The sequence below is a fragment of the Pinus tabuliformis genome, chromosome Q (assembly GCF_031772625.1).
Source record: "Pinus tabuliformis cultivar Carrire ecotype Pingquan chromosome Q, CPIR1, whole genome shotgun sequence".
Taxonomy (NCBI): Eukaryota; Viridiplantae; Streptophyta; class Pinopsida; order Pinales; family Pinaceae; genus Pinus; species Pinus tabuliformis.
The window spans coordinates 1,129,854,768-1,129,881,258 of NC_142296.1; the positions used below are offsets into that span (position 1 = coordinate 1,129,854,768).

General features: G+C 39.8%; 1 pseudogene; it reads left to right on the forward strand.

Moving 5' to 3' along the window:
- Nucleotides 1-1,861: 1,861 nt before the first annotated feature.
- Nucleotides 1,862-3,605, forward strand: LOC149223515 (18S ribosomal RNA; annotated as a pseudogene).
- The last annotated feature ends 22,886 nt before the right edge of the window (nt 3,606-26,491 follow it).

The window sequence follows — 26,491 nt, forward strand, 5'->3', positions numbered from 1 at the left end:
TGACCAGGAGCTCCTAGGCTTACAAAGTAAAGCAACAGAAGACCTCGTTCTTTTTTATAAGGGCTGGTCTTTAAGCGTCAAAGGAAGATTACCATGGGTCTCCCCTACCCTCATTTCTTAGTAGATGGTCTGAGGATAGACTGGAGCAAGAAAATACCGGATAAGTAAAGAAGTAAATACAGCGAGCTACGGATACACTTTCGAAAGATTTTGACGATATATTCCTTGCCCTCAGAAGTGCAAACCCTCCGGACCTTAATATAAGACTTTTGGAATTATGGGCTGAGAGCCCTTCCCCGATCACGAATAATGGGATCTCTTTGACTGCTTCATTGTACTGGTTGATTAGTCGATTCCCCGTGGTCGAAAGATAGGAGCATCGGATTCTCGGTCGGCTTCAAGGAGTGGGGCAGGGGAAAGGAAGACTTTGACTACTAGGGTAGCTGGGCCAACCGCTAATAGATCAAATTAAGAGGGAGTGAACGACATATAATATAATTTGAATGGGAAGTTTTGAGCAGTCGATTCTTTCTCATGTACGACTAAACCTTGCAGTTACAGGTAATTTGAGTCTGGACCCCTGAGTGATGGTAAAGCGCAGTCAGCCGAGACCCTTGACAGGGGAAAGAGTCTTGAGGAGTCCAACGTTCAACCAGGCATAATTATTCGTGCCCACTAATCGAATCGGTTTACTCGCCCACCATGTCAGCGCCTTTGGGTTAGTTCTTTATGGAGTTCTTTCTTGTTATTTCTGTCATAACAATTCTCCTTATGTAAGTCCCCCACAAGATCAAGAATGCTTGTTGCCGCGGCTGTCTTGGTTCTTCGTTTAGCTTTCTGGCATATTCTACGGAGCTTTCCACTCTAGCACTGGCTTTCAGAAAAACCTTCATTCACTAGATGTGAAGCAACCATCCTAATGGGAGAAACCTCTTACCCGCTTTCCTGAGCACCCAGTGGAAGAAGAGGAATCAAGTCATGCAGTCTCCAATTCTTGTTCCAGCTGTCAGTCCTTGGTTGATCTCCAGGTTCTGGTTCTGCCTCATCTGATAATAGAAGTACCTCTGTAAGGACTCCATCTCAACATCAATTCGCATTTGATGGCTATTTGACTTTAACATTTTCATTAACGCCTTCCGCTTGTAGACAGACGCAGAAAGAGAGCCCGAGGTGCTGACCCGTAGCGAGTAAGGCCCGTCTATCCCAATCGGGATGATAAGGACATGTCCTTACTTGAATTAAGACTTGAATATCGGTTCACTCTTCGCCATAGTAGTGTCGCATAAAAAACGGCTCCTCCCCTCGAAAATCGCTGGTTCCTTCACTCATGGGGCATTTGTCCTGCTATCTTTAACTCTTAGATCATTGCTTGTAGTTCTCCTCCTTGTGTAAGAGTTTCATTTGGCCTGCCCTGTGTTCTTTCTTTCGTTTGCCCAGAGGGGAAGAAATAGGACTAAAGAACCTACTGATTTCCCAGTTGATTTTATGCCATGTAATTACATATATAATATATGCATTGTCGAATGAAATAATCATAAATGCATAATTACATATCTAATATATGATTTTCTGGGTTCATTACATATCTAATGAATGATTGGAAGAAATGGAAGAAGTTCACAATTCGATCTCTCAAAATAGCATAATGACATATATAATATATGCATGATCTGCTAAAGCGTAAATACCTATCTCATTCAGGCAGGGAGATCGTCATGAATTCGATCATGACCGTAATGACATATATAATATATGAATATGAAGGCTTCCGACATTCGAAAGGCCCTATATTATTTAGGAGTAACTCACTCATTCATATGGGTGAGGGGCATTTGATGCTCAAAATAGATCATACTCAAAAAAAGAGTTTGATCCTGGCTCAGAACGAACGCTAGCTATATGCTTAACACATGCAAGTCAAATGTGGCTTGCTTCCCCATCCATCCACGTGGGGGCAGAAGGGCAAGATGAATGGTCCCCTCCTAGCGCATGCTCACTCACTCAAATGATATGTGAGTGGTGCGCTGGGGGTGGGGCACAACAAGAAAAGTGGTGAACGGGTGCGTAACGCGTGGGAATCTGCCGAATAGTTCACTCCAAATCCTGAATAATTCATAAAGCAAGCTAATTCGCGTTGTTCGATGAGCCCACGTAGTATCAGGTAGTTGGTTAGGTAAAGGCTGACCAAGCTAATGATGCTTAGCTAGTCTTTTCGAATGATCAGCCACATTGGGACTGAGACACGGCCCAGACTCCCTCAGGGGGCAATAGTGGGGAATATTGGACAATGGGCTCATGCCCGATCCAGCAATATCGCGTGGGTGAAGAAGGGCACTGTTGCTTGTCAAGCTCTTTCGTCGAGTTTCGATCATGACAAGGCTCGAGGAAGAAGCCCCGACTAACTCCGTGCCAGCAGCCGCGGTAATACGGGGGGGGGGGGGGGGGGCAAGTGTTATTCAGAATGACTGGGTGTAAAGGGCACGTAGGCGGTGAAAAGGGTGGAAAGTGAAAGTCGCCAAAACACTAGCGGGGTGCTTTCTTGACCATTTCACTTGAGTGAGATAGGGGAGAGTGGAATTTCGTGTGGAGGGATTAAATCCTAATATATACGAAGGAATGCCAACCGCGAAGGCAGTTCTTTGGGTCCCCACTGACGCTGGGGTGTGAAAGCATGGGGAGAAAACAGGATCAGATACCCTGGTAGTCCATGCCGTAAGCGATGAGTGTTCGTCCTTGGTCTGCTTGCCTACTAGGTAGGATTAAGATCAGGGGCCCAGCTAACGCGTGAAACCGCCTGGGGAGTACGGTCGCAAGACTGAAACTCAAAGGAATTGACGGGGGCCTACACAAGCGGTGGAGCATATGGTTTAATTCGATACAACGCGCAAAACCTTACTAGCCCTTGACATATGAACAAGTGTGCCTGTCCTTAACGGGATGGTGCGAAAATTCATACAGGTGCTGCATGGCTATCGTCAGCTCGTGTCGTGAGATGTTTGGTTAAGTCCTATAATGAGCGAAACCCTCGTTTTGTGTTGCTGAGACATGCGCTAACGGATCAATGTCATCGCCCCTTCTCAAGGGCGAGGGTGAGTAAGCGAACTCTCGGAGGCAAGTGCCTCTTTTTGATTGATGACACTCCTATGAAGGCAGGTGCGTGCTGCACTCACAAGAGACTGCCAGTGATATGCTGGAGGAAGGTGGGGATGACGTCAAGTCTGCATGGCCCTTATGGGCTGGGCCACACACATGCTACAATGGCAATGACAATGGGAAGCAAGGCCGTAAGGTGGAGCGAATCTGGAAAGATTTCCTCAGTTCAGATTGTTCTCTGCAACTCGAGAACATGAAGTTGGAATCGCTAGTAATCGCAGATCAATATGCCGCGGTGAATATGTACTTGGGCCCTGTACACACTGCCCATCACACCCTGGGAGTTGATTTCGCCCGAAGCATCAGACCAATGATCACCCTATCTATATATGTTCCACTAGTGTGGCCCACCATGGTTGGGGTGGTCTTATTGGCGCATACCACGGTGGGGTCTTCGACTGGGGTGAAGTCGTAACAAGGTAGCCAGAGGGGAACCTGCAGTTGGATCAAATCCCTCACCATATGAATAGTGAGTGACTCCGTCGATGGCAGCCCTGGATAGTCTCTCAGGAAAGGGTGGAATTGCTTTTGGTTCACTTTCCTCTTTATCTTCCTCAACCTCTTGAGGGGGAGGCTGGCTATCTGGGAGAACCTTCCTAGATCTTAGGTTAATCTCTTGAATCTCCACAGCATAGGTTGGGCATGATGGTTCCCCACTGTATACTTGCTGAGCCTGTCTGTTCTTCAGGTTCAGGTTCGGTTAAGCAGGCATTTGGGGTTTCCTTGGTGGAGCAGGAGGAAATGGTTGAGGTTGAGTAGGTGGTGGAGGCAAAAGAGCGGGAGGAGAGTTGTATTGGGGCCTCCACCCCTGATGAGATGCATTCTGTTGAGGTTTTGACTGAGTATAGGAGTGGAATTAATGAGCAGCTGGTTGGGCATGATATTGAGATGGATAGGACCAAGGAGGAGGTGTGGACTAGGAAGGATGAGTAGGGGGGCCCCAAGAAGGTATGGAAGTGGCTTGGTTGGGATTTTAGTATGCCTGAGATGTCCCTTTCATTCCCTGCTGCTATGGTCTAGGTCCATGCGGTCTCCTTTAGTTCATGAAATAGAGTGGTACGGTGGCTCCTTTAGCTCCTTGGTATACAACTTTAAGTCTAGGCAAGGAAGGGCACTTATTTGTAGAATGATCTTCTTCACAAACTGAACAAACCTCTATGGAGTTCAATGGAAATTCATTCCTAGGATGCATTCTGGTGCACCTAGGATAAAAAATGGCCAAAACCCTCTCTACTTCCTCTTGTTTCCTTTTGATATGCAAGGTATCCATTTGCATGGCAAGAGTCTACAACATCTCACTCTTGAAGTCTTCCAGCATGTGTCCAAGTTCACCTTTTATGGATGAACTGGATAAGGAGGTACTGGCTATGGGTTGACTCCCCCTACCTCTCTTTCTATCTTCTGTAGAATGGTTTCTAAAGACAATCTTTATTTCTTCATAAGGTAGTTGGTAGATGTCCCCCCCAGCCAATAGATGGAGGGTGTCTAGGAGGTCTTCCAGAATTCCCCTGAGCAGGACTGACTTTAGCGATTTGGGGTCAAGTGTGCACCTGGCCCTTTTATAACTAAGCTGGAACCTCTCTTCATAATCTTCCAATGATTCATCACTTCCCATGGTCATTCGGAAGATTTCTTCCTTGGTGTCTTTTGACTGACAATAGTCTCGATATTTGTTGTTGAAGGCTTGCTACATCTGAGCCCAAGTTGTGATGCTATTGCCAGGTAACCTCGTGAACCAGCTCAATGCTGCATCCTTGAGGGTAGAAGGGAATAGTTTCAACTTTTTCTCATCTTCTGCATAGTCATAGGTTCGACAGATAACAACAATCTCAAACAAGAAGGTGTCAGGATCTTTTGTAGTCAATCCATGGAAATGAGGTAGGGTTGAAGGGCTTATGTTTTTCATTTTAGTGTTCCCATTGGTTTCTCAGATGGGAAAGGTACCCTATACTCTTTCTCCATTCCCACTAACATTTCTGTTCTTAGCCATTGTCTCAGGGGGGATGTTTTCTTCTTCTTCTTCCCCTATAGGTTCCTCAAATATCTCTGGTTGTTCACCTAAAGGTTCTTTTGGATCACTGCCACTGAAGAAGAGAGAAGGGTGGCTATGTGATGTGGTGGGTAAGAATTTTCTTGAATTATCTCTGTTCCTACGAGGCATGAAAGGAAATATTTTTTTGGTTGGTTTTTGTTTTTTCTGCTTGTACCTGCAAAACTGAAATTGGTTGAACAAACAACTTGCAACTACTGAAATGAAATTACAGAGCTGAAAAGGGAAAGAAAATGAAATGAAGAAAGAAAATGACTAATCTACTTTTGCTGGAATGGAAATTGCAGAATTGAAATGAAAGCAAGGAAAGAGCTAATCTACTTTTGCTGGAAAGGAAATCGCTGAATTGAAATGAAAGCAAGGAAATGACTAATCTACTTTTACTGGAATGGAAATTGCAGAATTGAAATGAAAGAAAGGAAAGAGCTAGTATAATTTTTTTGAAATGTAAATTGCAGAATTGAAATGAAAGCAAAGAAATGCAGAAATTGAAAGAAACAACTACTCTACTTTTGCTGAAATAAACTACTTAGCAGAATGTTGCAGTAGGAAATACAAGAAAAGCAGTAATCACACAATACTCTAACGCTTCACCAGTAACGGCGCCAAAAAGTGGTGAGCACCAGTATTGCAGCAATAATGCTACAAATCTTGGGCTTCCTACTTTACTTTTTATCAACCCAGTAGTTCGTAACAAACTTGGAAGCGACGGTGCTGTATGCCCAAGTACTAGTTCTTACTGCACGCTGTCACTTGGTCAGCTGGCGCAAGATCACTAGGAGCTCAAGCCAACTTCTATGAATCCTAGAAGAAGCTTTATATGTGATGAAAGAAAGGAAAGCTTAACCTACATAGGCTACTCTACTTGCAGAAAGTGAAAGAAGACAGAAATGTGAAGTAACCCTAGCAAACCCTAATTAACTAGCTAACGCTACTTGTGCAGAAAGAGAGGTGAAAAGCCATGAAATTAATTCCATTACCTACTTAGGAAGTAAACAACATCTATTCAAGCTATTTCTAGAAGGAAATGGAAAAAAAAAATCTTTTTGGATTTTTATGTATTTTTAGGTGAAATTGTCATGCATGTAATTTATTTGTTTGTGAATGTGGCAGCGATTAGGTGGTGATGGAGGGTGAATTTGGAGTTTTCAGAGGTGTAGGAAGGTGTGGAGGGGTCCTAGGAGGTCCCATGTGGCCTTCTGGAGGCTTTCCCTACAATCGGACTTCAAAAAGACACCTACAGGAAAATCTACAAGAGGCTGCAGGGGATCTACAGGAGGTCTACAGGAGGTCTATAGGAGGATGCCGAGAGTTGTTTTAGAGGTTTTCAAGGTGGGAAAATGGGTGGAAAGGGTAGTTCATGGCTAGGAGGATGTGCTAATGTGTCTAAGGTACATCAAAGAATAGTAGGGAAGAGAAATATGGTTGGACTTGTTCAAGGAAAGAGAGGAAAGTTCATGGGAAAAGTGCAAAAAATTAGGGCATATTTATGAGGGACTTTGGATGACCTGTGGAACATGGATAAAAAAGAGATGGTGATGGATGATTACTTGACTTATTTTGAGTAGAGATGTACTGCAAGAGAACTAAAAATCAAGCTCTGAAACTAAGCAAACAAAGAAACTAGCTACACTAAAAAACAGAACTGTTCAATAAACTAGTCTAAATTCTGATATAGGAAAGTAAATGTTGAACAATGCTATATGGAAAGAAAGCATGGAAAGAAATTTATTGTAAAGGCATAAATGAGCATGATGAAATAGATCTACAACAAAGCATTAATCTTCTAACAAGCTGCAACACTAGAAATCCTATGGCAAAGGAAAATCTGTGTTTTTTGTTGTAGCAATAAGGTCTTGGCCTCAGTTCATGGTCCCAAAGGGGACAAAGGAGGTCAAGGCTCTGTTGATGGCCTTTTTGTATCTTCTTCTATCACTATTCAACCTACTACAACAAACTGAAATGGAAACAACTTTTTAAATTACCAAAAGAAACCTATTCTTAACTAAGAAAGAAATCTATCTATCAACAACTCATTCATAAACTGAAACAAAGCATATAAATACAAAAAAAGAGATGCTTGGCTTCTTGGATTGGGCCCTAACCTAATAGCTTCAGCCCTATGAGGTAACTCAATGCTAGCTTAGAAATAATCTCATCTCCATTATCAAAATAACAGTAAGATTACATGAAACTGTCTACAAAAGTAAGCTCGAAGTTGAGCCAAGAAAAGCTGCAACAAAAGTGTGAAAATTTGACTAACATCCAACAACCTAATGAGGCTCTAGGCCTCTCTACTTATACAACTAGAACTCCCAATAGCTCCCTTAAAATTAGGGAGGCTTGGCTCCCAAAACTTGAGATAGACAACAGTTATACTCCACTTGCTTGGCTGCCTCTTTGGTGCATTGATGTGGCTACTTGTGCTTCGAGCTTTCTGAAGGAGAATTCAAAGTAAGGAGTCATAAATGAGGGGAACACCCTCCTATAAATCCTCTCCCTTGTTTTCTTCGAATATTTGCTGCCAAATGTTCATTAAATCTTTGCCTTTGTCTCCAAAATTGACCAAAACTCTGCATTAGGCACACATTAGACATCAAGGAATAATGACCAACCCAACTCACTCTATTAGCATAAATATAATAAAAAAATACAATAAACTAATGAAAATGGTGGATTAAGCTAAGTTAAGAGGCAAAATGAGCCCATATACTTACCCATTTATGGGGCTCATCATCCTGGGAGTACCCTATTGATTTCCTGGTCCTCTAACCCAAAACCAAGTTTAATGGCCATCCTCTCGTTTTAGGAAGATCTTGGTTGGCCAATGATGATGCCTACAATAGTTGTAGGGTTGGGAACAGGACTATCAAGAATGGAGATTTATCCAAACAATTTGTGTTGTATCATCCCGCTCAACCTTCTGTTGAACATGATTTACCCATATGGTTAGAGGATAAGGAAGAGGATGAATTGTATCATACATCATACAACCCCCTACCCAGTCTTCACTTTGTATAGTTTTATAGGAGGGGGACCACTTGACGAAGATGACCTTATTTACCATATCCTTCAAAACCTCCCACTCCCATTATTACCAATTGATGAGTTGATGAAAGAATCTGGGAGTAGTCCTTGGACTGGATTTTTCTCTATTGACTCAAGTGCATAGCATGTCAAGATTGTAGAGTTTGGACCATCAAAAAATTTAAAGATCAACCCCTCTCTCGACCAAACAGGAAGAAAAATTGTGTAATGTACTGAGGCAACGCTTGGATTATTTTTCTTTGGATTACAAGGAAATGAAAGGTGTGCATCCATCTATTTTTACTTAGCATATTTAAATCAAAGAGGGATGAAAGCCTGTACACCAACCCTGGAGAAGGATGAACCCATCTATTAAGGACATTATGAAATAATAATTACAAAAGCTACTGGATGCAGGGTTCATATACCACATTTCAGATAGCGAGTGGGTGTCACCTCTTGTTTTTGTTCCCATGAAGAATGGGAAGTGGAGAATCTATGTTGATTACTAGGAACTTAACAAGGGTACAAAGAAGGATCATTTTCCTTTCCCCTTCATTGACAAAGTCCTAGATGGCCTTGCAGGGAAGAAATTATTCTCCTTCATGGATGGATTTAGTGGATACAATGAAATCTAGATTAGCCCCGAAGACTAAGATAAGACCACATTTACATGTCCTTGGGGTACCTTTTCCTATAGAGTTCTTCCATTTGGTCTATGAAATGCCCCTGCTTCTTTTTAGAGGGTAGTTCTGAATATTTTTGCTGATCTTTTTCTTGAATCTGTTGAGATATACATGGATGATTCACTCCTTATGGATGTGACTTTCATGAAGCTCTCTCCAATACGTGAAAAGTATTGAAGAAATGTATTTAAATGAGTATCTCATAGAGCCCTGAGAAATGTGAATTTTGATGAATGCATGGACTGTCCTTGGCCATTCTATATCCAAGGAGGGGATACAGGTTGACCCAAACAAGATTTCCATCATCAAAAGGGTCCCTATTGCTCAAAACCAAAGAGATGTCAGGAGTTTCCTTGGATTAGTTGGGTATTATAGAAGGTTCATTAAATATCTTAGAAAACTAGATTCACCCTTGTTTGGTCTTCTTGCTAAAGATTTAGAGTTTTGTTGGACAAGAAACTGTCAAGAAGCCTTTGAAATACTAAAAGAAAATCTGACCACTCCACCCATCCCTAGGGGTCCCAACTAGGCATTAAATTTACATATACACATAGATGCCTTAGACAAAGATGTAAGGGTTGCATTAGGACAAGTGGAAGCAAATTTCCTTATGATATCTATTTCATTAGTAAGAATCTATCTAAAGATGAGTTCAATTATACTATCATTGAAGAAGAACTCTAAGTTATAGCACATTCTCTAAACAAGTTTAGGCATTATATCACGGGTTATCAAACTTTGGTTCACACTGATCATGTAACCATTAAGTATTTAATGAATAAACCTGATGTTAATGCTAGGATAATTAGATGGTTGTTATTATTACAAGAATTTTATTTTACTATTTTTGACAAACCAAGGAAGGAGAATGTGGTTACAGAGTTTTTTCAAGACTAACTCTACCTGCAGGAAAGGAAGAAATGATAGATGATCAACTTCGAGATGAACATCTCTTTTCTATATCAGTGCTTTCTCCTTAGTTTGTTTATAAAGGTGACTATTTGGTTGTTGGGAGGTTCCCTCCTAACCTACCCTCTAGGGAAAAAAACAAGATTGTTAGGAAGAGCGCCCCATTCACTTGGATTGGAGGAACCCTTTTCAAACTGGGACTAGATCAGATCCTAAGAAGATGTGTGAGGGAAGAGGATGTCTTTGACATCATATCAGAATTCCATGATGGGCCTTGTGGGGGTCACTTTGATGCTAAGAGGACAACCTTCAAAGTTCTACAATTAGGTTATTATTGACCCACTTTACATCAGGATGCAAGGAGATACACCACCAGGTACGATCAATGTCAAAGGATGGGTAAGCCATCACCCAAGGATGAAATTCCATTACAACCTCAAGTGACTCTTGAACCATTTAAAAAGTGGGGCATGGATTTCATTGAGCCTATTGATCCCCCATCAGGACAAGGTATATAATTGTATGTACTGATTACTTGACCAAATGGGCTGAAACAAAAGTAGTAAAAGAAAAAATTGAGCAAAAGGTGACTGAATTTCAGATGGAGAATATCTTATACAAATTTCGTTTTTTGAGGAAATTAGTCACTGATCAAGGAAAAAATATACATCAAGTTTGATTGAATACCTTATGAAGCAACACCACATCAAGAAAAAAACATCTACTGTGTTTTAGCCTCAAGAAAATGGGTAGGTCCAAGTCACCAATAGAGCATTGGAGAACACTATTACAACTGTTGTTAACAACAACATAAAATATTGGGTAGACAGACTTCTGGAAGCTACTTGGGCCTACAACACCACTTGGAAGACCACCACTGGATTCACTCCCTTTGAGTTAGTCTATGGGAAGAAGGCCCTATTATCTATTGAATTTGAGTACAACACCTTGGGAATGGCAGCTCAATTAGACTTGGATCTCACTTAAACACAACAAGAAAGGATGCTCCAACTCAATGGTCTAGATGAATTTAGAATTCAAGGTCTCCTACACACTGAGGTAATCCAACTACAAAGGAATATTTGGATTGACAAACACATCAGATGGAAGAATTTCCAAGAAGGAGATTGGGCCCTGTTGTATGATTCCAAATTCAAGGATTTCAAGGGGAATTTGAAGACAAGATAGATGGGTCCCTATCTAGTAGAGAAGTTTCATGAGAATGAGTCTGTCCAAATCAGAACCATTGATGAGGAATGGATCCCCTTACTTGTCAATAGTCATAGGTTGAAATTGTATAAGAAACCTCTATCCAAGGAATAATTTGTCTGTTAAGTTAGCAGGGAGTTAAATGTGATTTGGAGGGTCATAGCCCTCAGTCCACCAAAATTCTAAAAAAAAGAAAAAAAGAAGAAAAAAAGAAGAAAAAATAATAAGAGGGCCTAGATGAAAACCTCCATGAAGCATCTAAGGCCCATCCCTGAGTTGAAAACCTCTTTGAGGCAACCTAGGAGAAAAAAAGAAAATAAAAATAAAATCCCTGGGTGACAACCTCCTCTGAGGTGCCTAGGGTAGGCATGCAGTTTGAAAACCTCTACAGAGGCAACTTACTTGTCTAAAAAGAAAGAAGCATAGGGAGGGAGTTCTTACACCATTTATGCTAACATATTTCTTTTGCAGGACTCCACATAGCTCAAAGAATTATGGATACAGGGAAGGATCTATAACTATTCCTCCATCCTTCCATCCATACACCACATTTCAATACTCTCCACCCACATGGCCACCTCTCTCCATCATCCAATCAACAAGTGACTCCAATTTTACCTCCTCGCTGTTATGCTACAGAAAGGACTTGCAATTCTATAGGAGGTCTTGTCATGCTACATGAGGAACCTGTGAGGCTATAGGAGGTGGATATAATGGAAAAAGAGACTAGAAGGCCATGCTATCTATAGGAAATGTTAAAGGAGGTTCCTCCAAAGTCAAATTCCATCACCAATCCACCCCATTTAGAAGTTCCTAAAAATTTCCACTTTTTCATGCATCTAAAGAAACACAAAACTCCCTATTTTCTATTCTTATAATACCTACACCACTTCTTCATGATCCTAATCTGATCCTCGTGCCTGTCATCACTCGCCCTCAACCCTAGCATGCAAGACAGAAACTTGAAGGGAGGATTAAATGAGTATTATAGGAAGGAAACTCCTCATGTAGTAGCCTTTGCAGTCATAATATGACTCCCTAGAATACATTTTTCACTCACAAATAACATCTTGGAGCCATATCTACAACAGATTGGAGACACATCATCCTCATGACGACACTCCACCAACAACATCAACAAGCTTGGACATATGGAAGGAACCTGCACACACGAAAAAATTATCAATCAGGATACGATCAAGTTATGATATTATGCAGAAAAACAAGCAAAATAATCAACTCCCTTAAAGATCATGATGAGGCCCAGCTCCATCATGCAACCATCTCCAAAAATTTGATCCACATGTAGGCTCAAGAAAGACAACCTTTACCTCTTCCCTATGTATAAAATGCTAAATTGTGTTAATGGACGAGAAAGGAGTTTAATAGGCTGGAGGTGGCTAGTGAACTTGGCCATCCTCATCTAGTAAAATTAAGTTTGTGCTAGTCACCCATGCAATGTGGATATGTCAACTCAAAGAGGGGTGGTGCTCACGAGGATTGGGGTGATAATTATGAGGAGAGGGGAAATGATTGCAAGGAGTGGGGACAATGGTCCAAAAAAAGAAACTTGTGTATATTCCATGTCACCAAAGTGCTCTTAGCCTTTACCACAAAGAGAATATTATGTACTAGGCTCGAATTCATTTGCACCATCACTCATTTCCAAAAAAACAGTTAGAGGAAGGACGAGCTATTGCTATCAGACCACCTAGGGTGCCACCGAGAAGTTTCGAACCCTGTCTATAGGTGTTACAGGAGGAAGCTACAAGAATGTATGAGATGCTATAGGATGGTTGAGAAGGAGCTACAATAGGAATTGAAGGGTTAAAGGGAGCTACAGTGACCCGAAATTGTCTCCAAACCCTCATGCACACATAAAGCTATTTTGAAAATAAGTAAGTGACATCCTCCTTCCATGTTTTCCATCCACTTGCATGAGAATTCTGCGTAAAATTGATAACATGTAATAGAAAATTGAGAAGTAGGGAGTATTTCTAGAAATTGTTGTGGACAGAAGCAAAGAAAAAGAGTTTGTTTGATATAAATTCTAACATCCTTCTCCCTCACTGATAAAAAGGAGTTTAACACTATCTCCACAACTGAGACCGCTTTAATTTTTTTTTAATTCCACATTTAAGTAACACCAAGGACGAGAAATAGAAGAAATGGGGGGAGGATCTAATAGAAGAGAACCCATAGACACCAAGAGGATTCACCAACACCCTCATGTAGTGAACATCTTTAGAAGACATCAATGGCTGGGCTTCTTTGAACTGCTAAAAAGATATGATGATGATCTCAATCATGGATTTTCCATGGCACTACATCCTCAAGGGGAAGATAGTGCCACTACTGTTGTTAAAGGATTGGCCAATTCCTTAAGTCCTGAAACCATAAGTAGAGTGACCAATCTACCCTTGGGGGTTTGATGGAGAAAAGAGGAGAACAAAATAAGTGTTACAACCAGGAAGAACTTCTTCATTTAGAAAGAGAAGCCCATAGAAGATAAGAATGGAGTAAGAAGAGAAATCCTACCATACCCTTGGGATGAGGTGGCCTATCACATCCTCAAATATATATCTTGTGAAGGGATATTTAGTGTGGTATATGCCTATAATTTTAGGTTACTTCATGAGTTAAGATTAAAAGTAAAATTGATTCTCCCTCAAAGACTTAGTGATCCCCATTTCCTCCACACTCAATCATTGAAATGAGCCATAAGGTGAGGGAAGATAAAAATCAACACATAGACCACCATGGCCTCATCAAGTTAATTGTGATGGATTATTTGAGCCACTTGAGGAATCCTGTCCTCTAGACTGATTTTGTGGACATTGTTAGGGAGATCTTCATTGAAACCCAAGCCATCACATGTGGAGAAACACCAACCTCTACCACTAGAGGTAGGGGAGGAAAAATAGAAGAAGAAGAAGCAACAAGAACAAAGGGAGAAGAATTAGAGCTTAAGGAAGAAGAAGAGAAACAAGTAGAAGAAAAAGGAAGCCCTGAGAAGACTTCTAAATCCTAAGGGAAATAGAAGCAAGGACATCAAACAAGTATTTCTCCAGGGAATTTAGAGCAAGAAGTGGCTACCACATTGGCCACATTGAGCTCACCTGTCAAGACCAAAAGGAGGCAACCAAGGCAAGATCCCCTATATTTGAAAACAAGGAAGAGCACTAGGATCATGCAGGGGAAACCACAACCTCCTTCATAGGTCCCTATCACTATTGAGGAGTCACCTAGTAAAAAGGGAAAAGTACGGCCTAGTGAAGGAAAAATTGAGGATATTACCTCTCCTAAGCGAAAAATCAAACCACCTGTGACATATGAGAGAAGTCCCACCACCAGGGTAGTGACCTACAAGAAACCCAAGACATAAGCTTCCCTTGAGAAAGAAGAAAAAGAGGAGCTACGGGAGAAACAAGAAATACTACATGAGTAGAAAAAGAAGCTACAAGAAGGATCATCCACCTTAAAAGATGGTGAAAAAGGCCTCCAAGAGCTTCGAGAACCTAATTGACTACCCAAATTAGGGTTCTATTACAAACTTATTGAGGGAGGAAGGATCATACCTGAAAAGTTTGCAGTCCCACTCCTCTATAAGTTGGAAATAGAGAGATACAAAACACATATGTGGATGAAAATTTTCAAATCTGAGAATGTAGAAGATGTGGGCCTCATGGACGAGAAAGTCACTGAAATGGGTAAGTAGTCAAGTGATTTGAGACTAGGAGAGTCAATTATGAGGGATAACCTACAGACAGAAAACACAAGGTTGAGAGAGAAGCTGTAAGATAAATAAACACAACTTGCCACGATGGCAAGTCTCTCTATGGAATCCATACAATGGAGGTAGATATCAAAATCATATGCTCTTTTACTCAAGGAATAGTGGCTACAATTCAAAATTAAGACACTATGACAATATGGATCTTTTACTTTTCAAGACTACGTGAAATTTATGAGTTTTGCAAACAAGCTAGTATGGAAGATAGGGAAAAGGTAGTTGAATTCTATATGCACAATTTCATTCTAACAAATCTGAATTTCTTGGATCCTAATTCAAGATTGGGAGACATGCAACTAATTGCATTAGCATTTTGATTGAATCATGAAGAGGAAAGGTATGAGGAAGTTAAAAAGGTAATGACAAAAGAAGAGAAGGAACTCTTGTATATGAGAGTAGAGCTAGTAGTCCATAAGGCTATCATCAACAATCATAACCTTATTGCCTTTGATCTTGATTTAGCACCTAGATACATAACAAACCAAGAGCAATCCATTCTGCATTTTGAGGACACTTTTAGGATGTCAGGAACAAAGAGTCTACAAGCTTGTCAGAGAAAGTGGCATGCCTTACCCCACAATATAGAAATCAAAGAGTATCACTCTCCTAAAAGGCTAAGGAATTCCTTGGAAAGAACCCCATTGTATAAAATAATCATTCAAATATTGAAAATCATATGGATAAGACTCAAACTAAGTCCACCTTCGCTATTTGGCTTACAAGGAGAAGGGAACCGGGGAAAGAAACAAAATGTATGGACAAAGATAGAGACAATTGTAGGCTTTTATCCACAGTACGACACACAAACTGAGGTTCCTTGGGATGTCAGAGAGGCCACTAGGGCCATGAATGAGCTTCATGTGGATGATTAAGTTGCTCAGAGGATGAGAAACACCTTCAGCAGGGGATGATGATGAGTCCCATCAATAGGTATATCTTGAGGTTCATTATGCTAGCCTCCAACCTTAAAACTATCCTTTTCTCACATTAATTCAAATTTTTGGCTATAATATGCTTAGTAAGAAGAGTAAAAGGTGTTTGTCATAGTATGTGGCCTAATGTGATTAAATTACATGAAAAAGAAGAATTTTTGAGGCATTTACTATGTAGGGGCTTGATGAATACAACCATGAGGGAATCCAATGAGGCCTTTCCACATCCTTAACTCTCTAACTTGGCTTGAGATCACCAAATCCTCACTCACAAGCTCAAATTAAATAACAACCGAGTAACTCCAAGTGCATGAGAAGCTCAAGGAGGACAAGATTCACAATTTTCGAGATCAAGGAGGGAATCACTACTATTTTCAAGGGATCTACTATCAACTACCCTTTAATATAAATAAATGAGCTAAAAGGCTCATTAGGATTCAAATTTTTGATTAATATAGTAGTATCTATTGAGCCCAAGGCTTGACATTGTCATTGTTAACTTTCATGTGATGTATGAGACTACTATTTTCTAATAATGAGAAGTTGGTTATTAAGTTGCATTTGAGCTAGTTTTATAGGGGTGAAACCCTAGGGTTTGGGCCCAACCCAGAGGATTTGGCCCCTATTTTGTATTTTTGTCTTATTCTTAGTTTAAAGAATCTCATGTATTTCTTTCATTGCAGTAGATGTTAAGCTATAAAAACCTATGATTGCAAGCTTTCCTATCACCTCTCTTGTTGGAGAATGGTTGGAAATACTTACAATATCAGTCTAAAAGAAATTTGTTTATGATTTCTTGGAAAAAAATAGATGTTAGTTTCCTTCTTCATATTTACTTTGTGTAACTTAAGAGTTACTTCAGTGATCAGAATAACATTGTGGAATAGAACAGATGTTATTGAAATTCAACTCATATTTTCCATCATAGTTTATATCAATGTGTTAATGATCAATTGATGCATGCATGTGGGTAGTTGTAGGGTTGTGTTAATCTGCAGGGGAGCACACCTCTTTCATATCCACTTAGACTTATCCATATTATCCTTCCACCCTTCAATTTTTCTCTCAGAACTCTGTTTCCACACTCACTCTATTTAGACCATTAAGGACACAATGGACATTCATCTTGGTGGAAGATAGACCACTAAGAGGTCCTGGGCTTGGCTAGGAGGCTTCCCAAACCTTCATCCACCTCTTCATTCCTTCAAGACACCATATCCACCCTAAAAAGGCTCTCGAAACCCCTCCTATAACAATACATGACCTCCTGTAGCAACACCTGTAACACCACTTTCCTCCACCTGGTTTACTCCCCACTTAAACAATAGCTTATTCAAGATGAATAATGACCTCAAATTGTGATTTTATGATCTAGAGAAGATCCTAGACCACTTCGACCACCTCTTTTCCTCACTGCAAAAAAAAGTAGAATTAGTGTTTTTCATTCACAAACATGATACAAGTTAGATTATGATCTTCAAGATACATGAAAATTGGTGACTAATTTCATGAATTATGCAAGATAGAGTAGATTTACTTCTGTAAGTAGATTATCTCTTTCTCTTTCATGTAATGTTAGTTAGCACCTACAAGTTGAACAAATGGCATTTTCCTTTTCATAGTTAAGAATCAGTTTTCAATTGTGCTTTCACTATAGTTGAATTGGAGGAATCATCTCTGAACACCTTGATTTGGTGTCATGAAAAAGGGTGGCATGAGTAGAACAAAACCTACTATGCATACAACACTGTCACCTCTAAGTTTGCATGAATCCCGAGTTGATAATTTGAGTTGAGGAGCCCCCTGGGATTTGTAACACTCTTGGTGTAATACTAGAGCTTATCACCTAGTTCATCAAGTTATCCTTAGTATTAGAAAAACATCTCAGTCATATACTCGTGTTAGTATAGAATGTCCCCATTGAATTATTTCTGACAAGTATACTCCTATTGACTTCAACAAATTGTCCTGAGAGAATACCTAGAGTTGCACCGTCACCCTATTTCTGTCATTGATAGGTTACCTTTTTTCGTATCATTGATTTTAATCATTGGTCTTTGATTGGGTGGTTTCCCATGGGTTCGATGTCATCTTACATTAGCACACAATGGGATTTGTGTAGTACCTTGGTTTCCATTTGACCTTATTAGTGGATTCCTCACCTATGTTATTAGCTATGTTATTGGTTGGTTTAGAGGGTTTATCTTGTGCACTATTTCCATTTGGTGCATGCAAGAGACATAATTGGTGGTGGTTTCTCCAGTCTTATTCATCCAAGTTATTCGAAATTGTTTGCTTGCGGGTTACACTTGTGTTGGTTGATGTGCGATTCCATGATTCCTTCCTTCTATTGAATCTTTCACATCGAATCCAAATCATTTCTTTGGGAGTAAGATTTAGAGTCCTTTACCAGTACCTTGGGGTTTGAAGCCATCAGTGGAAAATTCATGCGCTATTGGAAGTGGGAACACATCAATGTCCCTTGATTGATAGATTCTTTCTAGTGTTTGGCATCAACTCCTTTATTCACCCTTGTTAGATTATACTGAGTAACTTTATGCCCATTATCATTATTGGTGGGTTCTCTTGCATTTGTTAGTGGTATACCTCAATGAATGGTAATAAAACGATTTCTCACATTGTCAACTTCATCTCATATATTCCCATAATGTAGAAGTGTACCAACGAAGGTCGTTGAAGACATCGATTTGTGTCAACATTCATATTCAATTTACATTTACTCCAACTTTTTTTCTAGTGACATCCACTCTTATATGTTTCCCACTCTTTCAATGACATCTTATATGTTTACACCTTAGTTTTGTACAATACCACTACTCCATATATGAATTTGGTACTTCTATAGGGTATTAGTTCTACATCATGCTTTTTACATATATCCTCCTATATGTTATTGATACATAGCTCTGTTATGTTCTTTTTGTGGATATGATATGTTGATCCACTATGTATTCTCATTAAAATTATCATACTTGTATATACTTCATGGATCCACAATATATCTGATTAATGATGATGCTTATCTTCCTCTTAGCATGGGTATGCTTACCTCAGATATGAGTTTTGTTTCTAATTCATTCTGTTGGTGTTTGATGGGGTTGGAATATGGTGCTATCCTTTTGGGTCCTTTGAATGAATCCTCCTTTTTTATATACTTAAATTATTTCTACCATCAAACCCCTTTCTAACCTCATACATTAGGGAGAATCTGTTATAGCATCTTTTTTCACTCCTATAGATCAAATGCTCTTGATTGGCTTGGGAATATCACTTTTCCCTCGCAAACCTATCCTTATATCAAAATAGAGCATTTCAAAAAATATATGACTCTCCCCACTGTAAAAGAACGTATGTACGTGGTTCCTCTAAATGCTTCATGCATACACCTTTTTAAATTTGAAAAAATACATAAAAAGGCATTTTTGGGTGGGGTTTAGGGGTTAGACCAGAGTCCCACCTATAGGCACTTGTGGGCTAATCAAATTAACTAGTTTTTGGTGGTATTAATACACCCTATGGGTTAGCCTAAAAATCATCCTATCATGTTGACATCCTTGCTCTACCAAATTATCCCTAGATCATGTTTGTGTTATGCTATTCTCTCTGCACTTCCTTGTCTCTAGGAAACCATTGTTTCTATGCATATGCTGAGCCCCCTTTATCTCATATCATAGTTCTTTTATTATAGAGGAGGTATTCGTTTTCATAGGTAGGAAGGATCTAAAGGAAGGTTCCATCGATGCGAATAACCAGGATTAGGTTGTAACTTTTCCATCGCTTGCTATTATCGTTCTAATGAGGAAATTCATGTTCCATTTTAGGATTCATTATCGATGTTTATGAATGTGGTATTGCAATGGAAACTATTATGGTATAATTGAATTATATGCATATTTACTTTTAATTATGTGAGTTTTTGGTAATTGGGGAAAGAGTTGGGGTTTTGACCCTACGGGATTGTCATCAAATGTAGGAACTCCAAGTATGATTTCTTTGCTAAAGTTTGTTAATTAAAGTGATATGCATGTTTGTTTGAGTTTTATTATTTGAATTCTTTGTTCCATCTATTGTGACTTTCAACCCTAATCTTAGGAAACTTTTCCCTCGAACACATAAATTCATCTGTTATAAATTGGAAAAATTTCTTACCTACTTTGTATATTTAGCGCCAAAATTTTAAGTAATGATTGCACATGGAAGAACATTAAATTGTTTGGGGATGTGCCATAGTATTAACTTAAATATGGGGGAGTATTTATTGGATAGTCCCATGATTTCTATCCGAGGGGGTGGTGCTGATGTTGTATTATGGGTCAAATGGTTACAATCCAATGGGAAAATTGGCCCTTAATTTTTATGATCCTGTATGAGTTTTTCCTAAAAATTAAAGGAAATTGAGCTTAGAGGTATATAAGGGAAACACTCTAGAGTGATAAGCTCTAATAGCATGACAAAATTGCTAAAAAAGGGACACCATGGTGTAATTTCACAATTGTGGTCATTAGAGGTTCAAACATCTATATTCCTTACTACAATGGATCTCCAAAAAATTATGAGAAATGATTCCAATGTATTTAGAGAGATGCCTAAGGGTCTTGCACCTGCTCAAGATCATGACCATGCTATTTGTAATAATCCTTTCTGCCACCCTTCATATAAATATCATTGTGTGAATTTGTTAGTGTAAGTAAATGTTAAAATACAAATATGATTAAGTTGGAGGAGTAGATGCAAATTTAGAGGTTTGAGGAGGAGGATTTTCCTGTGCAAGTTGATACCCAAAACCACACTTACTTCATTTATTCCCTTACCTATATCCTTGATGGATTAAGTGGTCTGCACAAATGACAAGGAAGGAAAGTATGGGCCATACTAGTAAAGGAAAAGGCTCATGTTGTCCTTGTTCTCATGGGATGTGTTGGGGAAGTCAACATACAAGGGAAGAAAAGGGAAAGGGGAATGTAGAAAAAATAAGGGAGCAAGAGAGAAGAGACACCATCATATGAAAAACAAATAGAGTAGTGGGAGATAACAAAGAGAAGACAATGAATGATAAAGAGCTTTGGAGTGCTACATTTGGAGCGTAAGTAGCTTCGAGCCAAAGCCCGATGTTGGGATGTTGTTCCCTGTAAATTAGGTGTGGCTAATGGTTGTATGTTGGTGTTGGATTGGCCAGTGAAGACTCGATGGAGATAATGAATCACTAAATTCTCGTTGAGTAAGATGATAAACCTCTAAGTTCTTGCTAGAGAGCTGATAACCACTTAGAACTTGTTGAATGGGCTCACAAATCACTAGGGTTCTTGTTGGAAGGTTGATAAACCACTATCCAGGCTGATAAACCACTTGGCAGGTTGAGACACTCAGGTGCTTGCTGGAATGGGGTAATAACCGCTAATTTCTTGAATTAGAGGCTGATAAACAACTTAAGTGATTTCCAAGTAAGCTTATAAACCACCTAGATAGTGGGATATAGACTCCTGTAGTGCTTGCCTTGAAAATCTAGTTGATAAACCACCCTTAGAGTGAGAACATTATCCTGGACTGAGAAGAACTTCACAAAGCCTTAGATGAATCCTTGTGATCTATTTTAGAGAGGAAAAAGAGTCACTGTGGTGCTTACTACATGAGGTGGTTTATAAACCACTTGGACGATGCAATCCCTTTCTAACCTGATTGACTCATTATTGGTGTGAAAATCCCTTGAGAAATTAACTCATGAGACTTTGAATCCATATTAGGGGTGGTCAGCTACAAGAAATATTGCAATGTAGTTGGCCTATGGTTGGGTGGAGAGTTCAAGTCCCTACACCAATTTCTAGCCTACTTAAACAAAAAAAAATAGATTTTTTGTCGATGTCCAAAGCTATGTTCATTGATGTTTGATATATTTTATGTCTATGGATACAATAAATGTGTGAATGAATTTGTGTGACTATGCCTAGTTATTTTGGACCATGCTGTTCAACATTATGTTATGAATGATTTATCCTTATTTGTGATTTGAATCAATTTTTGTTTAGGGCTATCTGAATGAGTTTAACAATAGACCAATAAGGTTAAAATAAACTAGTGAAATTCCTTTGCTAAGATATCAGTGATGCATAAATTTTGGTGTTGGGCCTTGTCCCCTTTCCTTTTGATCTTTTGTGTAGAATTGGAAGCTATTCCCGCATGCCAAAGAGGTCTTCAAGTAGGCCTAAGAAAATGATAATAAAATTTGTATTTTTGGAGTGCAAGTTGGCCGAACCAAGTGAAGCAGTGTGTGCCTTGGATAATATAAATACATAATATGACATTTCATTTTTATCATCAATCAAGTGAGTTTTTCTTCATCATTCTGAGGGAAACAAGGAGCCACAACCAAGCATAAGGAGGACGAGTTAGAGGGAAGCAAGAGATAGGGCCATAGGCCACACGAACCACAAGTTAGAGGGACACAAAGGCCAAAAACTAGACTTGTTTAACTGCAAACCTTGATAGTTTAACCACAAACTTTGATAGTTTGACCATCATTGACTTCTGATTTTTTTTGGCAATTTGACCAGTGTTGACGTGCTAGAGTTGGACTAGGTTTGACTGGTATTTGGACTTATATATTTGGCACAAATTTATAGAAAAAATGGATTTGTAAACCTTGCAGAAGAACAATTTCTCCTAAATAAAAGTTGTTGGGTTTTCTCCCAAGGTTGGGTGTCCTAGGTTAAAAATATTGTCTCTATTGTGCATGGTTGTCTTTTGGTGGTGTTTACTGTTTCCACTGCATTTACTATTGATATTTTGTGTATAATTACTCAATGATATCAATGACATGAGATAAATTGTTTGATGATCATTAGGTAGTAATTATTATATCATAGAATTGGTTTCTACTACGCATCTATTATAAAATTCAACACGGGTTCAAAGCTTTCTTGTTGAAAGAGAAGCCATTGAAGTCAGCCTAAGAGACAAGTGTTCAATAGCTTGAATGGATTTTATATGTCTTACCAAATGGGTCCAAGTATCATAATGGAAAACATGTTGGATGGTGTACAAATCTTTAGAAGTTATTCTAGAGTTAGAGGGAGTTGAGGATAAATTCCTTATTTCTCCTCCTTTAGATTCCATTACAAGTAGTGATATTTGTTTGGTGGACAATGGCGCTTCTAAAAACATTATAGGCTTTCAATATTCCCTCACCTATTTGATTGAGGAAGGAATACACATATTATTAGAACAACCAGCCCGACATTAGTGCCCAAGAAGAAAGAGAAGCAAGATATGCCAAAGGTTAAGTGCTTAATTTGTCAAAATTTTGGATGCTACGCCTCCCATTGTCCTTAGAAGAAAAGGAAGGAAAAGCAACATGCATCAATAAAAAATGTTAATGATCATGATGATGAGCATCCACCTTAGAAGAAGTCAAATAAATTCTTCTTTTAGGATCTACTTCCAGTAATGTTTGTGGAAAAGGCATATGATAGGTTTTGAGACTCTCTTACATATTTTTCAGAGAGGAAGTTGACAATTCTCTACAGTACTCAAATAAAGAGATAGGTACTTTATATTTGTCTCCCTTGATTATTATTATTACTATTTTTAGTTTTTAGGTCATTCTCTTGTCCTTGTATTTTTCGCTTAGTTATAGTTTTTCTTCCATGGCCTCCTAAGTAAAGTTTTGTAGAAAGGAAGAATTGTGGACACAACCAAAGAAATGATTCATGAAACACATGGAAACATCAAGAAGTAGAAAGAAAATTTTGTGGCAAGAGGGTTATCCGAATAAGAGGGAGCTTACTATGAGGAGTTCTTTGCTCTAGTCACTGGATGGTTAGGTTCTTGTATGACCTAAGGGATCGAGCATAGACTCAGCAAGAGTGATTGATATTTGAGAGGGAAGATTATATAAATGGTTAGGACATCTAGATCATGCCAGATGACCAGAAGATATTCCAGTTATGAGGAAGTAGACAGTCAAGAAGAGTAGAAGGAGAAGTCTTCCAAGAGGATGTCATGGGTTTATATTGTCAGAATAAATACTCAAAGATAAGAGGTCCCTATCAGTAGTATTCCTCCTATGAGGGGACCATTCCAGAAAGTAGGATACAGTTCAATGAAAGAGGGATTGGTAGTGCCAGAGTGGGAGAACCAATATTTCCACAAGAGGATCTGCTTTCGTGTCACACAGAGCACCCAGTCAGGGTGGCTAGAAAGTAGCTGTCATGATGGATCCATTGAAGGAATCTAACCCGTTTATGGTTGAGCCAAGGCATGAAGTGAAGCACGTGTAAGGTACCTACATAGTACAATTAGATATGATATGAGATATATCTAAAGTGGTGAAGTGAGGTTTCAGGGATATACTAATATAGATTGATTTGGGAATACAAAGGATGGAAAGAACACCTCGGGGTGTTGCTTCAGCTTAGTATTAGCTATGATATCTTGGTTTAGTAGGAAGCATACTTCTATCCTGCTTAGTACATCAAAGGTGGAGTATATAGTAGCCAGTGCCACAAGACATGAAGTAATGAGACTTCAGAAGCTACTTTCATAGTTATTTGATTAGGTGGAAGCACAATGAGATCAAATATAACTTCATCTAAGACATGGTGTAGAAGGGAGTAGGTTATATCTAGTGCATATCCACATGAAAGTAGATTGTGGAAATTTTTACCAAGCCTCTGTCTAGATCAAAGTTTGTATGCTTCAAAGACAAGCTTGGCATGATGGAAAATCTCTCCCTTTTTGAGAGGGAGTGTTGATGTCTTTACATGATAGGGAAAATCATTTGCTGAGAAGCTAGGAGGAAATGAATGGGTCATGTTGATTTGAACATGGGAGATGGATACATTCACCTTAGTAGCCATGAAGGACTTTAGCTAGGTCATGCTAATTTGATTAGGGGTGAATGGCCCAGGGAAATTATAGGATTCGACAAATATTTTTCTGAGAATCCAAAAGGACTTAGCTGGGTCATGCTAATTTGACTAGAGGAGATATATGAAATTCACATGAGAAGCCATAAAGGACTTTAGTTGGGCCATGCTGATTTGGCCAAGGGTGAATGGTCTAGGGGCAGATCCTCTCTTGAGAATCCATGAAGGACTTTGGCTAGGTCATGCTGATTTGACTAGAGGAGATTGATACATTTACCAAAGGATCCATAAAGGAATTTGGCTATGCAATGCTAATTTGGCAAGGGGTAAATGGCCTAGGATACTCATATTTCCTACAACAAGATGAAATGATCCATAGACGTGCATGTTATTCGAAGTTTCAACTCCTGCTAAACCCTAGCCATTTATGCTCTTGCGTCGTGCACCCCTGTGGCTAACTTACAGACGCACACCTCCACCAATTCCTCTGCTTGAATGGCCAACTCCGGGACCATTTGGCAGGCTTCCTCCACAACCTGCATTATCTGTTTGTTCTATGCCACTGCCTCGTTGCATTGCAAGCTCAACTGCTCAATGTTGATTCATTTCTCACTCATTACCTGTAGAGCACGACTCTCCCTAGCCCAAAGTTCTGCAGTGACTCCATCCTACAAGAGATAGAGTGCCTCCCAAGGAAGCATAGCCATGTTTAATCTTACCCCTTTCAAACTGCTGCCCATAGGCCTATTGGCCTCATTCTCTATAATGAGTGCTCCATCTGGTAGCACTATTGTATTGGTCACCCTGGCATGCAACATTTCCTCAGTAGTTGAGGTTCCGATTGCGAGGTTGGTGGACACTATGACAGCATGTGGAGTGCACACCTGCAACTCTTGTATTTCTATCTAGAGAGCCCCTAATGCCAACTGTTGTAGTTCCTCAAACTACTGGAGGGCCTCCGTGGTGACATCCCTCACCATTTCACCGATATCATGTAAATCCCCTTCAGTGAGGGTGATAGGGTCAAAAGAGTTCTTCGAGGCCTTTGTTTTCCTTCACGTCCCTACTTTCTCTCGTGGTCGCGGACATTTGAGCTAGGTGGACATTGTCTACAGGTCCACACCACCATGTTCTATGTCTGTATCTAGTTCGGGCGAAGGTGACTTCTGTCCTTCGCACTCCTCGTCTACTGTTTTCTGCTTCTCTACCAATGTCACAGCATCGTGCGCTGCATGGGCCTTATCCACTGCTTCTTCTTTCCTACGCTTTTCTACCAGTTGTGCCATCCGAAGTTTTGTCTCTTCCTTCTTCCATGGCGTGGCAGACTTCTCTGCTTCCACTGCAGAGGTAGCTAGAGTGCGCCATTCCAGCAACCAAGACTCAAGGACTGCGAATATCAAATCATCAGTTGCCAAGTACAGTAAATCATGCCACGTCTTCGTAGGGTCCTTCCACGCCCTAATGAAGACATGGTGGAAATCGGCTTTGAACTCTGCAAAGCTCTGTAAACTATTATAGACTTTGGGTGATATCCACAGCTTGCGATTGATCCCCATCCGGATGTTCATCTCCATTAACACCAAAAATATCTTGCTTTCTCTGATCCGTTGTGTGTCCTTGGTTGCCGACAGTAAAGCGTACTTCGCTGGCTCTGGAAGGTCCTGCGTGATCGATAGGAACTGGATATCTTCAGGAAACACTCATGCCACCAGTACTATTGACAACAGGAGCCATGCGTAATGAAAAGTTTTTCCCTGCTCCTATGTCTCGCAGCAATTCGTAAGGAACTCACCGCAGAGATAGTTTTCCCAGTTGAACTGGACCCCTTTTGCGCATTGCGCTGCTAGTGC